The sequence below is a fragment of the Hyla sarda genome, chromosome 3 (genome assembly GCF_029499605.1).
Source record: "Hyla sarda isolate aHylSar1 chromosome 3, aHylSar1.hap1, whole genome shotgun sequence".
In the NCBI taxonomy this organism is placed as follows: Eukaryota; Metazoa; Chordata; class Amphibia; order Anura; family Hylidae; genus Hyla; species Hyla sarda.
The window spans coordinates 351717042-351739692 of NC_079191.1; the positions used below are offsets into that span (position 1 = coordinate 351717042).

Here is a 22651-nt window from a genome sequence, read left to right on the forward strand (position 1 = left end):
CATCAAACAACAATGATGTTGGCCTCCAGCCCGAGCAGGTTACAACATGTCCAGCCATTTGTTTGGAAAGAAAATCTTCATATTATTCCGGATTGTTGAACTTGCACATGGTTGCCACACGTCACTTTGCAGCTTGTGAAGTGTATGTTAAATCCACTTGGATGATTTCCTTTGCCATTGTTTTACATAACCAACCATTTGTCTCCTGGGGTAATAAAATAAAAGGTAAATTATGTAATTACGTAAAAAGAAGGGTGAGGCTGTATTCACACTTGGAGCTCGTATAAGGAATCTGTGTACTCATTTTTTCTTCTTTTTTTTTTTATGTGGTAAATTCTCCTAAAGCATGAATAAGACAGCTGAGCTCTGGTTAACATACGTTGTACTGTATACAGAAAGAAACTCCTTTCCACCAGCACATCTGTCAGCTTCTGTCTTATCTGCTTTACAAAGCCCAGTGCTTCCCGTAAAAAAGCTGACACGCAGCTTTCTTTTTTGGAAACCACAGATTGGGGGTTAGTTGCTCTCAGCATCGTGCAGTCATTTGGCTGGTAAAACAAAAGTAAACTGACGGTGACCATCTCCCAAACAAGTAAATTATTATGTTCAAATTGTGTCCTACTAACGTTCCTTTTTTTTTTTTTTTAAATAGACGTTAAAAAGGAAATATTCACACCTTTAAAGGGGCTATCCCGGAACAGAAAACCAGAGCAAATTTATTTCAAAAACAGCTCCTCGTCTGTCCCCAGGTTGGCTGTGGTATTACAACTTGGCTCTATTCACTTAAACGAAACTGAGCTGCAGAACCACACCCAAGCTGCAGACAGATGGGGAGTGGTTTTTGAAAGAAATTAGTTCAGTTTTCCAATTCCTGGAAAACCCCTTTAATGCAGTAAATATATGACATGTGACCCCCAATGGCTGAAAATCTATAATAATTAACATATCTTAAAATTAAAAGTAAACTTATCAGACTCCCCTATTCTGCAGTGATCTATGGACATGTGAACTTTAAGCCTAAAGATGTTGCTGCTGCCCAGAAAAATAGAAGGGAAGTGAGGAGGTACAAGCTTTAAACCATGGTCACATGGCGGAATGTCCGCCCAGAAAATTTCCAGCTGGATATTCCACAGACGGCGGGCCCTGGCAGAATATGCCATAGATGGCATTGCATTTCGGAGGGGGTTCCACAGACGGATTTGACAATTCAATTCTTTATGCGGAAGCTAGAATCAGAATTTCTGCCACAAAATTCTGCCATGTGCACAGTGCAGCAGAACTCTATTGAAAAGCAATGGGAGGATGCTGAAAGGGAAGTTACGAGCTGAATTTTTCCACCAGATCCCGTTCAGAAATTCTGCTGTGAATGAGGCTTTAGAGGGAAAAACAGACAGGCTTTTGCTTTAAGTAAGTGTGCTATTATTGTACTTCAGTGCTGGATGTACAGCAACGCTGCTGATCCATCACTTCTGTGTTATATTGCTCCTGCTGCTTTTGTGTATATGAAGCAATGCGCTTAAAGGGGTACTCCACTGCCCCTGCATTCGGAACATTTTGTTCCAAACGCTGGGGTCTTGGCGTTGTGACGTGTTGCCGTGCCCGCTCACTGCAAGCCACCACGCCCCCTTCCACAGACTTGCATTAAGGGGCCTGGCATAACATCACAAGGGGCATGGCCATGACGTCACGACCCCCGCAGCCCACACCCAGCGTTCGGAACAAAATGTTCCAAATGCTGTGGCAGTGGAGTACCCCTTTAAAATTACAGAAGCAGCAGCATCTCTCCCCCTCTCTCTATGGGCAGCACTTGTAATGTGATCTCTGATGTAGAAATAGAAATTCACCCCCTCTCTGCCTCACGTGTACAGATTTTAACAGTGAATGGTCTGTACAAGAGACCGTAGGGGAAGTGAGGATAAAGGAGCCCAATAATTGGAGGAAGGCATTGCTCTGTAATAATATATGTAACAAAGTTTCTGATCTTTGCTGTAAAGTGTATCTCCGACAACAACTTGCCAGAAATCAAAAGCACAAACAAATTGACAAAATAGCATAATATAGACTTATTTACACTATTATCTTGATCACAGACCAGATCACACTGTTTGATGCAGTTCTACAAGAGCCTGAGAGCATCGCACATAATGATCTACATGATACCAGATGCTGCCTGTATCTAAGGATACCGGATGAAGTATCACCTGCGCCAAGGTAGAAAAAGGTTCAAACCTACAGGGAATGTCACTTCTAAAAGTCTCATCATCAGAAATCCTTTAATATGTGGCTCCGGCAGGGTCAGTAAAATACACTACTCAAAAAAAAAAAATAAAGGGAACACTAAGATAACACATCCTAGATCTGAATGAATGAACTAATCGTATGAAATACTTTCGTCTTTACATAGCTGAATGTGCTGACAACAAAATCACACAAAAATTATCAATGGAAATCAAATTTATCAACCCATGGAGGTCTGGATATGGAGTCACACTCAAAATCAAAGTGGAAAACCACACTACAGGCTGATCCAACTTTATGTAATGTCCTTAAAGGGTACCTTTCATCAAAATTTTTTTTATATATTATAGATTAATGTATGCAGAATAACTTTCCAATAGCAGGTTTTTAAAAAATATGCTTCTTTCTATTTAATTTTCCACTTTGAAAAAATGACCACTAGGGGTCTCCCTACCAGTCCTTTTTTTTTATAGATTTCAGACTCATCCTGGAGTCCTAAATCTCAAACTGCAGCCGGAACACAGACAAACTCAGCACTGCTCACTGCCAGGGGGCAGTGCTGTGCTTGCCTGTGTCCCAGGAGCAGTCTGAGATTTAGGACTCCAGGATGAGTCTGAAATCTATAAAAAAGGACTGGTAGGGAGACCCCTAGTGGTCATTTTTTCAAAGTGGAAAATTAAATAGAAAGAAGCATATTTTTTAATAACATGCTATTGGAAAGTTATTCTGCATACATTAATCTATAATATATCAAAAAGTTTTTTTTGATGAAAGGTACCCTTTAAAACAAGTCACAATGAGGCTCAGTAGTGTGTGTGGCCTCCATGTGCCCGTATGACCTCCCTACAATGCCTGGGCACGCTCCTGATGAGGTGGCGGATGGTCTTCTGAGGGATGTCCTCCCAGACCTGGACTAAAGCATCCGCCAACTCCTGGACAGTTTGTGGTGCAACGTGGCGTTGGTGGATGGGGCGAGACATGATGTCCCAGATGTGCTTATTCGGATTCAGGTCTGGGGAACGGGCGGGCCAGTCCATAGCATCAATGCCTTCCTCTTGCAGGAACTGCTGACACACTCCATCCACATGAGGTCTAGCATTGTCTTGCATTAGGAGGAACCCAGGGCCAACCGCACCAGCATATGGTCTCACAAGGGGTCTGAGGATCTCATCATGGTACCTAATGGCAGTCAGTCTGTCTCTGGCAAGCACATAGAGGGCTGTGCGGCCCCCCCAAAGAAATGCCACTGTCAACTTGCTTTCCTAAAATGGACAGAGATGTCAGCAGAGAGCACTGTGCTCATGATGTCAGCAGAGAGCTCTGTGTTCCAAAAAGAAAAGTATTTCCTCTGTAGTATTCAGCAGCTAATAAGTACTGGAAGGATTAAGATTTTTTAATAGAAGTCATTTACAAATCTGTCCAACTTTGTGGCACCAGTTGATTAAAAGTACCCCTTTTAAGCAGAAGTTTATTTTTTAAAAGCATATATTTGCAGGGCATTTGGAGTTTTGTATTAGAAAAAAAATGAACTCCAACTACTATAAAAGATGTAGTAAAGGGGTTAACCCAATATCAAGAGTTATCCTGTGGATGGGGATAACAAGCTTATCAGTGAAGGTCCAACGCTGCACTCAACAATGTCTGAAAGCCCAAAGCTTGCTGCTGCAGCGTACTGCTGCTCCATTCATTCAGGTCACAATGGACCCCTGTTCTCAGGATCAGTCGGGGTCCCAGCAGTCAAACCCCACCAATCAGCTAGTTATGCCCTATCATGTGGATAGGGGATAACCCCTTTAAGAAACTGATCAACTGACTATAGTAAAAAAATAGTCTACACCAGTGGTCTCCAACCTGCGGACCTCCAGATGTTGCAAAACTACAACTTCCAGCATGCCCGGACAGCCAACGGCTGTCCGGGCATGCTGGGAGTTGTAGTTTTGCAACATTTTGAGGTCCGCAGGTTGAAGACCACTGAGTTGGACCTCCAGATGTTGCAAAACTACAACTCCCAGCATGCCCGGACAGCCGTTGGCTGTCCGGGCATGCTGGGAGTTGTAGTTTTGCAACATCTCGAAGTCTGCAGGTTAAAGACCACTGGTCTACACTGACAGCTGTCTCTTTGCTATCTCTCTGCAGCCTCTGTCTCCCTCCAAGCCCCCGCCTATAGACTTATACAACAAGTGTAATTTGATGCAGGACCGTCCTGTAAACACCAGACAGAATTGAGCCGATTTTCAGAGTGGATGACAGTTTAGCAGAGAAGAGTAGGAGGAAAGCAGCATTCTGCTCTGATAAGATATACTACAGAGTCTCTTATATTTTCTTGTACAACAGTATGACATTCCCTATTTAAGAAATCCTTTCATAAAGCATTAGAACTTCTTTAAATCAACACCACCCTGTTCTTGCTTCTACCACAAATATGTTTGTACTTTACAGCACAAAGACAATATACGTTGTGAAATATTATAACCCTGTGATATCATGAATGGCTGAAATAGACATAAACACTGACTTGGAATAAATCTTTGGAATACCTGAGGTTACATTAACACTAAATCCCTATACGCCTCTTTTAAAGTCATCATCTAAAAGGACCTGACAGCCAGACAATAGCCTAGGACAGTCATAGGTAAACAGTGACATTCATTTGGTTGGCTTATGAAATCCCCCATCCCACAGCCAATGTTTTTATCCTATCTGGATACATAAACTGCAGTGTGGAAACTGTACATTGTATTCTGAAGCAGCAGTCATGTGCCCAACCTGGGTTACATAAAATGAATGAATCCACTACTCTGTCAAAGAATGGATTACAAGAAGTTTGCATCACCCTTAGAGTGCGTTCCCACCTGGCGTATACGCAGCGTATTTCCCGCTGCCACCACAAGTTTTGCACAGTGTGAAATACGCCAGGTGGGAACGCACTCTTACAAAGACACTTTCCCTTTGTTTTCCCCCTTTATGTTACGGTCAGTATTGACGAGGGATCGACCGATTATTGGTTTGGCCAATATTAACGGCCGATATTCACGATTTTGGGTGTTATCGATTTTGGGTGTTGCCGATAATCCGATAATGCCCGCCCCACGCACCGCCCCCACCGCACCGCGCTGCCCCCCCCCCCCACCTCACCGCGACCGCCCCCCCCCCCCAACCGCGCCGCACCGCCCCGGACCCATTGCCTCCCCGCATCCCCGGTTTTATAATTACTTGTTCCCGGGGGCTGGGGTCCGCGCTACTTCTGGCTCCTGCTGCGTCCTGTGTTACCCAGTGACTTCCTCAACGTGACATCACCGTCAATGCGCACAGTGACAGCTCAGGAGGACGCCACCGGAGCCAGATGTAGCGTGGACCCCGGGCCCGGGAACAGGTAATTATAAAACCGGGGATGGGGGAGGCAATGGGGCCGGGGCAGTGCGGTGGGGGGGGGTGCGGCGCGGCTCAGGGGGGGGGGATCGTTTGCGATGGCGGTGATAGGACCCAGGAGGACCCCTGGACAGGCAGGGGGAGAGAAGTGGGTGGTGGCGGTCTCTGTCTCTGGCACCACAAAAGCCGCTGCAGTTCATTGATTTAAAGCGCCCGCTTTAAATCAATGATCTGCAGCGGTATCGTGGGGGGGGGGGTAGCCGATAACTTATACCGGAATATTGGTATAAGTTATCGGCTATCGGCCCTAACCTCCACAGATTATCGGTATCGGCCCTAAAAAATCAATACCTAGTATTGACTGTGGCAAACATGGATTAAACAGCAACAGATAAGAGGTTTTTGTGATCATCACTGATAGAACAGAAAAGAAGAAGGTCTCTGATTCCCAGTAACACTATGAACCTGATGTCAGCGGCCCAATAGTGTAATGCTGTGTGAGAACATATACATGACCCCATCATACTATTAGAACGTTGTGAGCCCATAGGTTAACATTTGGCTGGTCACGATACACCATAAATACCTGGGAAACAATGTGCCATGTTAAGCTATGAAAGTCCATTTCAGATGGCAGACAATCATCATTTGGGGGGTTTCTAACATAAAGAGATCCTGCTGTCAGTATAAAAAGTAAAAAAAAAAAAAAAATCTCCCCCATTCCTAAGATGGTTAACTATTTTCATTTTTTCCTAAACAGATAGATAAGCAGTAATGTGATAGCCTGGGGGAGTAGGGTATATGGGGTGTAGCTGTGCGGTGACTAAAGCGTGTCTGGTTAACCCTTTCTATTCATGACGCCAGGGTGGGGGCTCCTCTGCAATGCTTGTCCTACCGCCACCCTTCCCAAGAGCGATAGGGAGGTAGATAATAAGGGAATGTCCACAACCGGAGAGTTTGCTGAAAACAGTTGGAACTTTTACTGAAGATTTTATGCAAGCTTCATAACAGGAACAGTCTCTGTACATGCACATTCTCTTAGAGATTGACAGTGGTTGGGACCTTAAGCAATTTAGAGTCCTTAGACTGATATGCGCTGTTCCACTGGATTTAGTTGCGGTCCAGTAGTCCTGCTAGATCCCAGCGAGACACCAACTGTTCAAAAGGGAGGAGAGAGAGAGATATGGGATCCACTAGATACGCCCAGCAAAAAAGACCCCTAGAGCCCCATTAACGCACCATAAGGGAGGACCGACCAGGAGGAAAATCTGGATGGTAGAGAAAGGACCGCAGAGGGGAGGATGGAGAAAACAGCCTAAACTTCCTGGAGCAATACCCCCTTACATATCTAGAGAAAGACATAGGACCCAGGAGAGGAGAAGAAACAGAAGACGCCAGAGGAAGGTATTCGGGTGAATAGGAGCTGGCCACAGCTTCTCCAACTCCATCCAACGACTATGTGCGAACTGTCCCATTCAAATGAATGGCATCAATTCTTGCTTCATTTTTCCTCCGGTGCATTTTCTGCAGCCCCGGAGGGAAAAAAAAAACAAAAACTGACAACACACATATGTAAAGGAAGCCTAAGTCCGAGAGCCAGACGAATACATTTTTTTTTTTTTAAATCATCACAGGGCTGTATGTATTTCTATCAGTGTTTTAGAAAGCAGTGTATATGTGGGGGGGGGGGATTGTACACAGCAGACAAGTATTTGGAGAGCTGGGAGAGCATACATGGAGGGGAGATAATACAGGCTGTGGATAGAGAGCAAAGCACACAAAAGGCAGTTTTCAGGGGAGAGTCATAGGTGTGGTGTACATGTGTAGACAGAAAGCAGAGCACAAGAGCAAACTAAAGACTCCTGTATGCACAGGCATCACATCCAGCATTTATTACAAAGAGGATGCAACAACATAAGGAAAGCTTTACCCTAGAATCAGGTTGCAAACTGCTTTCGGCTTTCACAACCACCTCTGGCTGCTGCAAACAAGCAGAAGGAGCAGGAAAAGGTGGTAGTAACCAGGTGTGACAACCCCTTCAAATGCTGCAAAAACTTTGTAAACCTATCAGTCCTCCTTCTTTAGAGGCTATGTTCACATGAACAAAAACTGCCACTCCAGTGTTTAGAAACCTTTGTAATGCCTAGTCACTCTTTTAGAACATGCATATTACCATGTTTTATTAGGTAGAAATACCCTTCTCAGGTCCAAGTAGTGGCACAAACAAAACAAAATATTACCGTATTTTTCGCCATATAAGACGCACTTTTTCTTCCCCAAAACTGGGGGGGAAAGTTGGTGCGTCTTATACGGCAAATACACATTAAAACCTGTCCTATCGCGGCGGTCCCTGCAGCCATCAACGGCAGGGACCTGCGGCTAATATAGGACATCACCAATCGCAGTGATGCCCTGAATTTAACCCTTCAGACGCGGCGATCAAAGCTGACCGCCGCGTCTGAAGCGAAAGTGACACTAACCCGGCTGCTCAGTTGGGCTGTTTGGGACCGCCGCTGTGAAATCGCGACGTCCCAAACAGCTTACAGGACACTGGGAGGGACCTTACCTGCCTCTTCGGTGTCTGCTCCGTGCCGGGATCCCCTGCATGGCCGGCGCTCTCCTTCGTCATCATCGCGCACGCCGTCCCGTCATCCAATAGGAGCGGTGTGCGTAGCAGCGTGCCTAGCGACGTGATGGCGACAACAGAGAGCAAGGATACCCGGCAGCAGAGACGTTCCGGAGCGACGGGGACACCCCGGGGACGCGGCAACAGCGATGGAGGGCGACATCCAGGACAGCGGTGACGGGCCCGGTGCGGAGGGGACACGTGAGTACTGCCTCCTATACCAGTGATCTTCAACCTGCGGACCTCCAGATCTTGCAAAACTACAACTCCTGGCATGCCCGGAGTTGTAGTTTTGCAACATCTGGAGGTCCACAGGTTGAAGGTTCAGAATCTTTTTTTTCTAGATTTTCACCCTTTAAAATTGGGTGCGTCTTATATGCCGGAGCGTCTTATATAGTGAAAAATACGGTACTTCATTGACTTGATAGTAAAATGTTCTCAAGGTAATTCCTAAACCCTTGCGTGTGTTTTCCAATGAGTTCCAGGTGCATCTCACGACAGAGTATGGGAGGAGATAGAGATAATCGCTGCCCTCGGGGTCTGAATAAAGGTGTGACAGCATACAGAAATATACAGTGTACAATACATAAAGAAGAATTCGGTAACATGTCAGCCAACAGACCCCGGGACGGGGAGCTCTGGTCACATTTAGGTTACTACCGTTGTAAGCTCAGGTCCAAGTCATTTTAGGATCCATAGTAATGAGACAAGTAATAAACCACAAACCAAAAGAGGCTTTCAGAAAAAAAAAACATTTCCCCATCCAAGCATGTGTCATTGTAAATTAAGAAAAGGTCCTCGGAAACACGGCCGTCACAAAGGGCATTGTATAATCTCTTTATCCCACGTGGTTGCCATGGATATTCAAGTTAAAAAGATGTTGACTGGAGGTCGCTGGCTTTGTCTTTACAGGCGGATAATACCTAAGCCTTTTGCCTCCATAGTCTGGACACAGAATAGTACTAGGCTTCCAATTGTATGGAGAGTTTCTGGTTTCAGCCTGTCATCCAAGACCAACTTCTCTACACCTCAGTCACGTTACATTACAGCTAATTATATCACAATGGTCCAAGACGACAGGGAATGGAGGCACAGCAGCGGGCACATGATGTCCCTATACCACTGCATATTCACAATGGTAAAATGCTTTCAATTGAAGACACTTTAACAGGTATTGTAATGCAATCTTTAAAAGATGGCAGTAGAAAATACTGGATGCATGGCAGGAAAAAACCCTTAAAGTAGGCGCTGCTGATTCTGGTACGAAGGATGAGGCAAAGCCAGAAATACTGGAAAAGTCCTCAGCAGGACATTTTATTATGCAGAAAATAAAAAACGGATAGGATGACGGGTTCCGGGAGGATCCCTCCCTTCCTCAGATCAGGAACTGATCCTGATCTGAGGAAGGGAGGGAGGGATCCTCCTGAAACGCGCCATCCTGTCCGCCGCCGTGTCCCCGCCGCTCCGGACCGTCACCGCTGCCCTGGATGTCGCCCTCCATCGCTGTCACCGCGTCCCTGGGGTGTCCCCGATGCTCCGGGGAGGAATCTGCTGCCTGGAAATGTCGCTCTCTGTCGCCGTAATGACGAAGGACAGCGCCGACGATGCAGGGGATCCTGAGAAGTACGCTACGGAGCCCCGAGGACAGGTGAGTGATCGTCAGCGGACCACACGGGGCACCGTAAACGGCTATCCGGTGACAGCTGAAGAAGTCTGCGCTGCCGGATAGCCGTTTATGCGATGGCCCCGACATACAAAAGCATTGTATGTTGAAATGATCGTATGTCGGGGCCATCGTAGTTCAGGGGGTCACTGTATTTGATTTTTCTTTAAGGGTACAGTCCCATGTAGTCTATTTTTCTGCATATTTTCTGCAGCTGGTTTTGCTACCCATTGATCTCAATGGGTAGGAAAATATGCATCTGCAGATGTGCAGTAAATTACGCTTATATTATATATTATATGCTACGTGGGACCGAAACCAGGGGTACTCCGGTGGAAAACTTTTTTTTTAAATCAACTGGTGCCAGAAAGTTAAACAAATTTGTAAATTACTTCTATTAAAAAATCTTCATTCTTCCAGAACTTATTAGCTGCTGAATGCTACAGAGGAAATTCTTTTCTTTTTGGAACACAGAGCTCTCTGCTGAATCACGAGCACAGTGCTCTCTGCTGACATCTCTGTCCATTTTAAGAACTGTCCAGAGTAGGAGAAAATCTCCATAACAAACATATGCTGCTCTGGACAGTTCCTAAAATGGACAGAGGTGTCAGCAGAGAGCACTGTGCTCGTGATGTTAGCAGAGAGCTCTGTGTTCCAAAAAGAAAATAATTTTCTCTGTAGTATTCAGCAGCTAATAAGTACTGGAAGGATTAAGAAATATTAAAAAATAAAAAATAAAATAGTTTTCAACCGGAGTACCACTTTAAGTTCAACTGAATTTGCTTTTTAAATAATTATCTATGTAATGAAATCCTTCAAGGGTAGAAAAGACAAGTGCCCCATTTCTTTACCATAGCCATATGTCATGACAAATGTCATCAACAGCCATGTCTGAATTAATGCATAATGAGGATTTAATAAAAGCTGCTTATAGTGTCAGGATATGAAGCCATAGAAAGCTTGGTTTCTTCACTTCAAAGCCATATGTTAGAGAATTGCATTATATGCGTCGGATCCTAGAACTGTTCCCCCTTAGCTACATGACAGGGATCCTAGAACTGTTCCCCCTTAGCTACATGAGAGGGATCCTAGAACTGTTCCCCCTTAGCTACATGAGAGGGATCCTAGAACTGTTCCCCCTTAGCTACATGAGAGGGATCCTAGAACTGTTCCCCCTTAGCTACATGAGAGGGATCCTAGAACTGTTCCCCCTTAGCTACATGAGAGGGATCCTAGAACTGTTCCCCCTTAGCTACATGAGAGGGATCCTAGAACTGTTCCCCCTTAGCTACATGACAGGGATCCTAGAACTGTTCCCCCTTAGCTACATGAGAGGGATCCTAGAACTGTTCCCCCTTAGCTACATGACAGGGATCCTAGAACTGTTCCCCCTTAGCTACATGAGAGGGATCCTAGAACTGTTCCCCCTTAGCTACATGACAGGGATCCTAGAACTGTTCCCCCTTAGCTACATGACAGCTGGTTGTTATGTTATGGAAGACTTGACATAGGAAAGAAAGTAGCAAACATCCTTGCATATATTGCAAACAATTTGACACTCGACTTATTCATCCGGCATATACTACTGAATATTGGCATACATTGTGCATTGGTCATAATGCCAAAAAAATGGGCACAAGATGGAATTCATTTTTTTTGCAATGGTCTAATGAATACAAAAGCACAGTCTTTGGCCGGAAACTCTTCAGGTCTCTATTGGGCATATAGAGCCCTATAGATACGTTTAACCTAGATGCTGCAAGCTTTTCGTGGTGTATGACCAAATATGTGTATCACGGTATTTTTGTATCTTATGGCGGTTCCACAGTATTTCTTTCACCCCCCAAAATCATGTGACCAGCCAGCGCTGTTCTGCTCCCCCCCAATTAATTATCAGCCCAGCGGGGTACTACTCACATATGTCACCCGCAAGCACTGCCCTCCTCCTCTTTGTTGGGGGGCCGCCGGTGCTGGAACTCTATACTGTACGCCAGTGGTCTCCAACCTGCGGACCTCCAGATGTTGCAAAACTACAACTCCCAGCATGCCCGGACAGCCAACGGCGATAGGCTGAGCCCACTGTCATGTAAGGAGCTCTGGCTGGCTTCTTGCATGACAGTGCGTTTAACCTATCACTGGCCGGGGTGGGACATCGCTGCGGCCGGTGATAGGCTGACGGCTGTCCGACGTTCCCGTCCCCAGCGTGAGGCCGACGTAGGTAAGTTAAAGTTTATTTTCTTTATCTTTTGCAGCCCGGGCATAGGGATACAGCGTACAGCAGTGGTCTTAAACCTGCGGACCTCCAGCTGTTGCAAAACTACAACTCCTAGCATGCCCGGACAGCCGTTGGCTGTCCGGGCATGCTGGGAGTTGTAGTTTTGCAAAAGCGGAAGGTCCGCAGGTTGGAGACCACTGGCGTACAGTGAGTTCCAGCGCCGGCAGACCCCAACAAAGAGGAGGAGGGCAGTGCTTGCGGGTGACATATGTGAGTAGTACCCCGCTGGGCTGATAATTATTGGGGGAGCAGAACAGTGCTGGCGGGTCACATATGATTAGTTCCCCGATGTGGGGACAGCGCAGTGCTGGGCTGATAATTCATCCCCGAGGGGGAGGGGCCAAACCGGTATTGCGGTATGGGGAAAATTCATATCGTGCAGCCCAAAAATTTCGGTATTCGGTATGAACCGGTATACCGCCCAGCCCTACTGAACAGAGCTGTACGTGATACCCACAAGGTTATGTGCCACACTTTATCCCCATAAGGAACCAACTGAAGTTGTGTTGCCCCATTTTCCTCCCATATGCCCACACTATCATGTTGCCCTGTAGCCCTAGTCTTGTGAGCAGCAGTGGTTTGGGGAATTTATATAAATAATTAAAATTCCAAAATCGAGTTCTATTTACAGCAGGTGTAATTGGGTGGATTGAGCTGTCAACACATTGCAACTGGCCTCCTACTGCTGCCATGAAATGAAACTGTTTTAAATAGTATCCTTAATGACCAAGCAATTATCTTTCAAAAGTCATAACTTTTTTAATTGTTCTGTTGCCATACCCATACGCATGTTTTTTTAGAAGGCCGATGAACAAAATAAAGCAATTCTAACATAGTTTGTTAATTTTTTTACAGCATTTATCGTCTAAGGTGACAGATACCAAGAAACCACTTAGATGCTGCAATCACACAATTTGACCACAGCAACTAAGGGGTTAAGCTACAAGGATGGAAGGTTTCTCTGTTCCTGACAGATAGTCATGGCACAGCTAAGGTCCCGCAATATTTGGCACAGGAGACCAATGCCAGGCTAATTCTGCCCCGCCGGTGATAGCCACAGAAAGCTTGAATCAGTGTGGAGGGCAATTCAGGCAATATGCATAAAACTATTTACCTAAGGTAGATTATTACAAATGTCTCCAAGATCAAGCCTCCCTTAAAAACTACCTGTCTCCAAATAAACTTTTCTAAACTAACTCAGGCTATGTTCCCCATTACTCCTAACACCACTTCCACCCTTAAATTTTTTTTTAGAACTTTAAAAAGCTCTGTATCTTACCCTTATTCTTGGTCACATAGTATAATCTCTCAGCAGGAGAAATTGGGCGTTTTCCAGCAGGCATGACATCACTGAAGCCTGCTGGGGACCACTTCCGCCCTCACATCGTTGCAGTGCTGTGATGTATAGAAGACCTCAAGCTCTGTGCAGCTTTCAATGAGGCTCTATGCATGTTTCAGTGAGGCTCTGTGTAGCTTTCTATTAAGCTCAGTGCAGAGAAGCACTTCCTGAGTTTGGTCTCCTGTCAGGCCGGGAGGAGACCAAACTCATTGTATTAATTGCAGCAGGGAACAAAACAGAGCCACCTAGTGGCCATTTTTTATATTACATTTTAAACATTTATGTTGATAATTTTAAAAGCAAGTGAATGGCAAAGTGTCTACTAATTACACAAGGAACAGTATATTAAAAGTTTTATTTGGTGACAGGTACGCTTTAAAGCTGCCAATATCAAGTATTTTGCATGCTTAAATACCATGACATGGAGAAAAGCAGCCATGAAACATTAAAGGGGTACTCCACTGGAAAACATTTTCTTTTAAATCAACTGGTGCCAGAAAGTTAAACAGATTTGTAAATCACTTCAATTAAAAAATCGTAATCCTTCCAGCACTTATCAGCTGCTGTATACTACAGAAGTTCTTTTCTTTTTGAATTTCCTTTCTGTCTGACCCCAGTGCTCTCTGCTGACACCTCTGTCCATTTTAGGTACTTTCCAGAGCAGAAGCAAATCCCCATAGTAAACCTATCCTGCTCTGGACAGTTCCTGACATGGACAGAGGTGTCAGCAGAGAGCACTATGGTCCGACAGAAAGGAAATTCAAAAAGAAAAGAACTTCCTATGTATTATACAGCAGCTGATAAGTACTGGAAGGATTAAGATTTTTAAATAGAAGTCATTTACAAATCTATTTAACTTTCTGGCACCAGTTGATAAAAAAAAATGTTTTTCAGCAGAGTACCCCTTTAAAATTCTCTTTTTTTAAACACAGGAGCACGGGTACATAGCAACTCATATTACGCAAAACGCAATAACATTTGCAACTCAATAGAGTGAAGACTTTAAATCACTGCTAGACTAGTGAACCATAGAAACCTTCCCTATGAATTCACTGCAGAATGTACCTTTCCTATCTGGCAGCTACAGGCAAGTTAACAAGCTGGTGAAGTATTAACAGAGGTTACATTTAAGTATTGAGAATTGGGAGGAATTTTAAGGCATTACGTTCTATATATATTTATTGGATGAATGTATACAGAAGGGAGTATGGAGTAGTAGGGCACATGTAGGTGCTACCTATGGGTTTTATGAACGTGGCCGAGTCGGGACTTCACTGCGGCTGGTGATTGGCTGATTCATCCGACCACCAGCAACCAGGAAGTGGATTGCGGCGGAGACCAGGGCCGGTTACCGGAGGCCCCAGGGGAGCGGAGGAAGATACGTACATCTTTATTTTTTTACTGCCGGCACTATGGGGGACAATTTTTATGGTCTGGAGTTCTCCTTTAAATACAGTGCTTGCCTATTTTCATTAGTCCCATAGACTTTGAATGGAGCAGCAGACAAACACCATCATCACGTATCTTACATGCTTGAGAAAAGCAGATATAAAATATTCACTTGTTCTTTTCTTATGTTTATACCTATTTTTACTGCTTTTTTTTTAACTGTCAAATTGTTGGACTCCCAATGATCTAGTAGCTTTCAATGTGCAGATTTTGACCCCACCTATTAGAGCTGGGCGGTATGACCAAATATGTGTATCACGGTATTTTTGTAACTTATGGCGGTTCCACGGTATATAACGATATTTCTTTCAACCCCCCCCCCCCCCAAATCATGTGACCCGCCAGCGCTGTTCTGCTCCCCCCCCCCCCCCAAATCATGTTACCCGCCAGCGCTGTTCTGCTCCTCCCCAATTAATTAATCAGCCCAGAGGGGTACTACGCACATATGTCACCCGCAAGCACTGCCCTCCTCCACTTTGTTGGGGGCCGCTGGTGCTGGAACTCTATACTGTAGGCCAGTGGTCTCCAACCTGCGGACCTCCAGATGTTGCAAAACTACAGCTCCCAGCATGCTCGGACAGCCAATGGATGTCCGGGCATGCTGGGAGTTGTAGTTTTGCAACAGCTGGAGGTCCGCAGGTTTGAGACCACTGCTGTATGCTGTATCCCTATGCCCGGGCTGCAAAAGATAAAGAAAATAAACTTCATGATATTCCGATAGGCTTCTTACATGACAGTGCGTTTAACCTATCACTGGCCGGGGCGGGACATGGCTGCAGCCGGTGATAGGCTGACGGCTCTCCGACAGCTCTCCGACGTTCCGGGCCCCAGGAACAGCGTGAGGCTGTAGTTTATTTTGTTTATCTTTTGCAGCCCGGGCATAGGGATACAGCGTACAGCAGTGGTCTCAAACCTGTGGACCTCCAGCTGTTGCTAAACTACAACTCCCAGCATGCCTGGACAGCCGTTGGCCGTTAAAGTTTTGCAACATCTGGAGGTCCGTAGGTTGGAGACCACTGGCGTACAGTGAGTTCCAGCGCCGGCAGCCCGCAAGAAAGAGTAGTAGGGCAGTGCTTGCGGGTGACATGTGAGTAGTACCCCGCTGGGCTGATAATTAATTGGGGGGGAGCAGAACAGCACTGGCGGGTAACATGATTTGGGGGGAGCAGAACAGCGCTCGCAGTTAACATGATTTGGTGGGGGGGGAGCAGAACAGCGCTGGCGGGTCACATGATTTGGTGGGGGGAGCAGAACAGCGCTGGCGGGTCACATAGGATTAGTTCCCCGATGTGAGGACAGCGCAGCACTGGGCTGATAATTCATTCCCAAGGGGGAGGGACCCAACCGGTATTGCGGTATGGGAAAAATTCATATCGTGCAGCACAAAAATTTCGGTATTCGGTATGAGCTGGTATACCGCCCAGCCTACCACCTATATGATCCTTATGGTTCATCCCAAAAGGCCTTTTACATGGGGCAATTATAGGCCGATTAGTGGCCACTGTAAGGAAATCGCTTCTTTGTCAGGTGACGGCTAAAGTTATGCAGCCCTAAAAATCATTGTTATTCGTCCGCAAGTCTCCCTGTGTAAACAGTATGTGCACCCGACAATGATGTCAGTGAAGGGCCGCATAAAGGAATCAGCGATTGTCCGAGCTGCCCTGGCTGTACAATTATTGACCCGCGTAAAAGGCCCATTCAATGATCTACTAGATCAGCACTTGTATTAGGTATAGGACTGTCCATCTAAAAGGACCCTAAGGATAGGCCATCAATATTCCTTTTGGAAAACCTTCAACATCGTTCACTGTAATGAGATTTTTGGTGACACATACAGTAGTTTGGCTTCGCTGCTTATACTTTTTAATAATCATCTGGGTGATGTAATATGGAGTCCCTGCAGGTGACCAGATGGCATCGGATTATTATAAAGGGCATTAATGGATATTTACTCCAGACTGTGTGAGTTCTTAAATCTCCCCTTTAGCTTTTGCTAAAACTGCACCGATATAAAGAATAAACAAAAGAATAGCTTATTACAATTATCCAACAACATGAGAATAGTATAGTCATTAAAGAGTTACTGATAGGAAAAAAAATGTATACTGCCTTAAAAATATACATTTTCTGAATATTCTTTATAAAAATAAAAAGCGCTTGCTGAACATGTGAAAAACATATTTATCTATTAAACCTATTTATTAACTGCTGCTAGGGGTTTTCTGTCTCCTTAAAGGGGTTATCCAGGAAAAAACTTTCTTTTATAAATATCAACTGGCTCCAGAAAGTTAAACAGATTTGTAAATTACTTCTATTAAAAAAATCTTAATCCTTTCAGTACTTATGAGCTTCTGAAGTTAAAGTAGTAGTCCAGTGGTGACCCAGTGGTGAACAACTTATCCCCTATCCTAAGGATAGGGGATAAGTTTGAGATTGCGGGGGTCCGACCACTGGGGCCCCCTGCTATCTCCTGTACGGGGCCCCGACAGCCCGCGGGAAGGGGGCGTGTCGACCTCCGCACGAAGCGGCGGCCGACACGCCCCCTCAAAACAACTCTATGGCAGAGCCGAAGCACTGCCTTCGGCAATCTCCGGCTCTGCCATAGCACTGTATTGAGGGGGCGTGTCGGCCGCCGCTTCGTGCGGGGGTCGACAACCGCTATCTGGCCGGAGAGCCTGGCCCCCGTACAGAGAGATCGCAGGGGGCCCCAGCGGTCAGACCCCCCGCGATCTCAAACTTATCCCCTATCCTTAGGACAGGAGATACGTTTTTCACCACTTGACTACCCCTTTAAGGCTGTTCTTTTCTGTCTAAGTGCTCTCTGATGACACGTGTCTCGGGAAACGCCCAGTTTAGAAGCAAATCCCCATAGCAAACCTCTTCTAAACTGGGCGTTTCCCGAGACATGTGTCATCAGAGAGCACTTAGACAGAAAAGAACAACCTTAACTTCAGTAGCTCATAAGTACTGAAAGAATTAAGATTTTTTAATACAAGTAATTTACAAATCTGTTTAACTTTCTGGAGCCAGTTGATATATATATATATATATATAAGTTTTTTTTCCTGGATAACCCCTTTAATTTTGTCATCAGACCCTCGTCTCCTAGTGTGATCCATCACAGTAAATATAGGCGGGTTTGTTGGCAGGGGGTGGGGTTATCTCTCTGCTGTGATCACTCTTTGCCTTACTGAACCTGGCAGTGGCAGCTAAACCATGTGAGAGGGAGACATGGGCCAGATTTCTGCAGCATTTACAGAGGAAGACATCGATTTTTTAGGCATACTGACACCAATACAAGCTACTACATCAACGAATTGTTTATATGCACACTTATATGTTTCTCTATGGAGACAAAAGAGGGCATACATTGACTATCATGAAAAAGGTATTCCGATCTATACTACATGGCCTTAGGATACTAGTGACTACAGGTGGTCTGTTTAATGCCAGTACAGTGGTCCCTCAAAATACGATGGTAATCCGTTCCAAACGGACCATCATATGTTGAGGGATCCGTGCAATGTAAAGTATAGGACAGTGGTCTACAACCTGCGGACCTCCAGATGTTGCAAAACTACAACACCCAGCATGCCCGGACAGCCATCGGCTGTCCGGGCATGCTGGGTGTTGTAGTTTTGCAACATCTGGAGGTCCGCAGGTTGTAGAACACTGTTAGAGGAAGTTGTACTCACCTGACCCCGCCGCTCCGGACCATCACCGCTGCCCGGGATGTCGCCGTCCATCGCTGTCGCCGTGTCCCCGAGGTGTCCCCGACGCTCCGGCAAAGCCTCTGCTTCACCGGCATCCGCACTCTCCGTCGCCGCCATCACGTCGCTACGCACGCCGCTCCTATTGGATGACGGGACGGCGTGCACAGTGATGTGATGACGATGATGGAGGGCGCCGACGATGCAGGGGATCCTGAAGAGGACACGCCGGAACCCCCGAGGACAGGTAAGTGATCATCAGCACGACAGCTCACGGAGCACCGTAAATGGCTGGTGTCAGCTGAAGCAGTCTGCACTGCCGGATAGCCATTTATGCGATGGCCCCGACATACAAAAGCATCGTATGTTGATGCTGCCTTCAACATGTGATATCCTCTGAGAGGCCATCGCATGTTGAAATGATCGTATGTCGGGGCCATCGTATGTCGAGGGGTCACTGTATCCGCTTTTATTGGGTGGTCTAGATTATGCCATAATATGACCCCTTATCCGGCTATATTAGTTGTTATTGCATCTGGACAAGGTGACCAGCCACAGAAAACACACAAACACAAGTTAAGCTTGTGGGCACGAAACCTTTGTACGTCGCAGTATGACCTATGTGCACTACTGTACAGGCTCCTCAGCACACTATATACAGGGAAATGTGGATCTATAGAAGCAATGCTGAAAATAGAGCCACACTGAGGAACATTAGGCGCCCTAGAAACCTATATGGTAACCTTATCATAACAGAGCCGGAATACAGTCATCTGCACATGCCTAATATCAATCTATATTTCTAGCCACAAACCAGTTTTTGGCAAGGAATATAAAGGCAACACCCGGCAAAAAAGTCCAGTTGTGCCAATGCACCCTAAGGCACACTGAAAAAAGTGCTGGGAGTGTTAGCTAAGAGCAACTTCTCCTGATCTCATTGACACTAGTTTATATGCATGTCCCCTGCTGCCCTTCTGGGTACAAAGAGGGAGAGCCAAATGACTAATATTAACCATATATGTGCATCTGCTGAACAGACTAAACATGCACACAATGCTTTGCTATTTTAGCTTCTTTCACTGTCCCATTGTATGGATAGAGAGGCATTTTGGCATCTATGGTTTAACTCATTTACTTCCAAAACACAGCATCCTCCCCCTTTCCCCTTTCAGGAAAAAAAAGAGGCAGTGCTTTTTCTCAGTGGAAAGAATGACACATGGCTAAAACGTCTGAAGACTGGGGATTATGTTTATACATCCAGGCGCAGAAAATCTACGTGTTTCTACTACTCGCCACTGGAAAGAAAATCCAAAACTGAGAATATCATTGTGGTCAAAAATCTCCTGTTTAGAACTAGTGATACTATTCCAAAGATGACACATAAGGTGGTAATATATATATATATATATATATATATATATATATATATATATATATACACATACAGACATGGTGGTACACGTGCTGCAGCATATACATGCAGTTTTATTATGGACCCATGTCAGGTATAGGCAACCTTCGGCACTGCAGATGTTTTGGACTACATCTCCCACAGGGCTCAAGTCCTGTAGGAGCGCATGGGAACTGAGTTCCTGCATTTTTTTTATCACAGCAGGAACCCATTCCCATTAGCAGAAGTCCTGCAGTACCAGCTTTTGAGTTGTTCCCTCACTTTTTTTTTTTTCCAGGACTTGTCCCCTGATCTCCCATGATGCTTTGGCAGTATTTTGGCTGAAAGAGAATCATGGGATATGTAGTCCAAAACATCTGTAGTGCCGAAGGTTGCCTATACCTGATACATGCTGTACCTATAGCTTGCTGTCAGACCACACTGTACCTCCAAACCAGGGGCATTTTTTTTTTTTAACATATATTCCTATTACTATGGAGGTAGTCTCTCCTAAATGCATTGCTTTCATTAAAGACTATGTTGCTATAACATTTCCTACCTACGCACATAGTATACTTCGGCAACTTGTCCAAAGGGGATGCTGATATATACCTCAGTGTTTTTCTGATGGACCCATTAAACTGATGTAGCCAACAAGTGTCTAGTGCAGTGTTTTCCAACCAAGGTGCCTCCAGCTGTTGCAAAACTACAACTCCCAGCATGCCCGGACAGCCTTTGGCTGTCCGGGCATTCTGGGAGTTGTAGTTTTGCAACAGCTGGAGGCACCTTGGTTGGAAAACACCCGTCTAACTCCGAACATATACATTCATTTTACAGAACTTAATAGCGTGACCTACTAAGCAGAAATTAAACGTATACTTTTGGAAATTGGACCAAACATAGTCACTAGCTGACTACATCAATCCATTAAACTCAATGGGACCATCAAAAAGTCCCAGCATTACACGTCAGCAACCTTTTTTTTAGACAGGTTGGCAACCTATACCCCTAGCATATAGAGAATGGGGACATCATACAGTGACACACACACACACACACAACGTGCCTATGGGTCAGTTCACAAAAAAACAATAATTGCAGCACAGACTCATAGAGACTCCTATTCCACATGGTCCTCTAGCACACATGCCCATTACTGTTAGGAGTTCACTGTGCTATCAATAAAGGGTTAAAAAAAAACAAAACTAAAAGTATAAATATTGATGAAAACTTTGAAAACAGGTAAATACAAACACAGATGAAAAGGTAAATACAAACACAGATGAAAAGGTAAATACAAAACACCCAGAAGAAGAAGCTAAACCTCCCCTATGAGATGAATAGTCCCTGTGCAGGTGGCAGGGACTATAGTCCAGATCCGGCTCTCTCTCCATCCTGCCATCAAGACAATTATGCTGAACAGCCTTGTGGAGAAGTGACTGGAGGAGGAGTAGGGTCTGGAGGACATGGGCATTACAGTAAAGGGGGGAGGACCAGGCTACTAGTCCAGCAGGCGATCTACAGTACCTGGCTCCTTCTCATAGTGGGCTCAGCCTGGAGCAGCTCCTCATCCCTGGAGACCCTGGCGCAGACTTTGCACACAATTGCTTTAGGACTTTATGTTGAGAGTCTCTAGTGGAGTTTTGTGCTCCTCCTCCTCCTCCTCCTCCTCCAGATGATCGCTGGGGAGAAGGGGGGAGACAGTGAGGAGGCAGGAACAGTCAGGAACAGTCTCCTTCTCCTCCTCCTCCTCGTCCAGCATCACCAACCCACCTAGTAGAGGAGCCTGGATACAAGGGTTATATGACACCTTCTCCACCTTCTCCTTCTCCTCCTCCTCCTCCTCCTCCTGGAGCCACTCTACATACTGCTCGCCTGCACCCTGCTGTTACTTCATGGTACTCCTATGGACCTTTTTCAGTACAACCTGTTTCTTTAGGGTGCATGCACACCACGTTTTTGCTATACAGTTGCCGTATATGGTTTCAAGTTAAAGGGGTACTCCGGTGAAAAACTTTTTTTTTTTAAATCAACTGGTGCCAGAAAGTTAAACAGATTTGTAAATTAAGGTATCTCAGAGAAAGAAAAGGAATCAGGCACTGCAACACTGCCAACAAGCATGTGCGGGGGTGGGGGGGGGATAACACATAGACTGTATAGGACAACCGCATATAGTCCTTATGGGGGTGCACACTTATAATGAAACAAAGTCCAGGTAATCCGGATAGCGGAGAGAAATGTAGTAAAGCAGCACTCACCCCAGATGACTTGTGCAGACAGGAACGATTCTTTATTCCAAATAGTGGTAAAACAGGGAGTAGGAGAACATACAGCGGTCTTTGTCCTCCCCGCTGTATGTTCTCCTACTCCCTGTTTTACCACTATTTGGAATAATCGTTCCTGTCTGCACAAGTCATCTGGGGTGAGTGCTGCTTTACTACATTTCTCTCCGCTATCTAGATTTGTAAATTACTTCTATTAAAAAATCTTAATCCTTCCTGTACTTATTAGCTGCTGAATACTACAGTGTAAATTATTTTCCGTTTGAAACACAGAGCTGTTCTCGTTTTAGGAACTGTCCAGAGTAAAAAG

At 45.3% G+C, this 22651-nt stretch overlaps 1 protein-coding gene across 1 annotated transcript in view; it reads right to left on the bottom strand.

The window, feature by feature from the left end:
- Positions 1-21739, bottom strand: part of NINL (ninein like) — a 138260-nt gene extending 116521 nt beyond the window's left edge. The window contains exon 1 of the mRNA XM_056567553.1: positions 21587-21739. The gene's annotated coding sequence lies outside the window, so the exon portion shown is untranslated. The remainder of the gene's footprint in view (positions 1-21586) is intronic.
- Positions 21740-22651: the final 912 nt, after the last annotated feature.